General features: G+C 41.6%; 1 non-coding gene across 1 annotated transcript; it reads left to right on the top strand.

The window, feature by feature from the left end:
- Positions 1 to 219: 219 nt before the first annotated feature.
- LOC134315498 (U1 spliceosomal RNA) lies at positions 220 to 377 on the top strand. The gene has a single exon (XR_010012568.1). It is a non-coding gene; the product is annotated as a U1 spliceosomal RNA (small nuclear RNA).
- The last annotated feature ends 241 nt before the right edge of the window (positions 378 to 618 follow it).

Below are 618 nucleotides of genomic sequence, written 5' to 3'. Positions count from 1 at the left end.
GATTATAATATTAAGATCAAGTTATATTGTTTTGAAACACAAAAGGCTAGTTAGTAACAGATGACGGAATCATGATTGGGTATGAAAGAAGGTCCACCAAAAATTCTGTCTTAAAGACCGAATAAAGATGGTTTTCAAATGACATGGGAGAATTGTCACACAGTTCAAAAATAATATTTCTCAACACTAAATTGCTAACAATTTTGGTCTCTCACCATCATATTACCTGGCAGGGGCGAGACCATGATCAAGAAGGTGGTTCACCCTGGGCAAGGCTCATTGCACACTGGTTGTGCTGACCCCTTTGAACTCCCCAAATGTTGGAATCTTGACTGTGCAATTTTTGATAATGGGGACTGCGTTTGTACTTTCCCCTGATTTTTTGGGACAGTGGTAGCCTAGTGGTAGAGTTTTGGGCTATAATTCGGAAGATTGTCGGTTCAAATCCAGCCTCTGCTATGCAGCCACTGTTTGGCCCTTGAGCAAGGCCCTTAAACCTGTCTGCTCCAGGGGAGCCATACAATGGCTGAACCAGCGCTCTGAACACAGCTTCCAAACAAGCTTGGATATGCAGAAAAAAGAATTTCATTGTACTGTGCATGTGTATATGTATATATG

Source organism: Trichomycterus rosablanca, chromosome 5 (assembly GCF_030014385.1).
Source record: "Trichomycterus rosablanca isolate fTriRos1 chromosome 5, fTriRos1.hap1, whole genome shotgun sequence".
NCBI classification, from domain to species: domain Eukaryota; kingdom Metazoa; phylum Chordata; class Actinopteri; order Siluriformes; family Trichomycteridae; genus Trichomycterus; species Trichomycterus rosablanca.
Note: the sequence above shows the minus strand (reverse complement) of the source record. Positions and strands in the feature narration are given on the sequence as shown.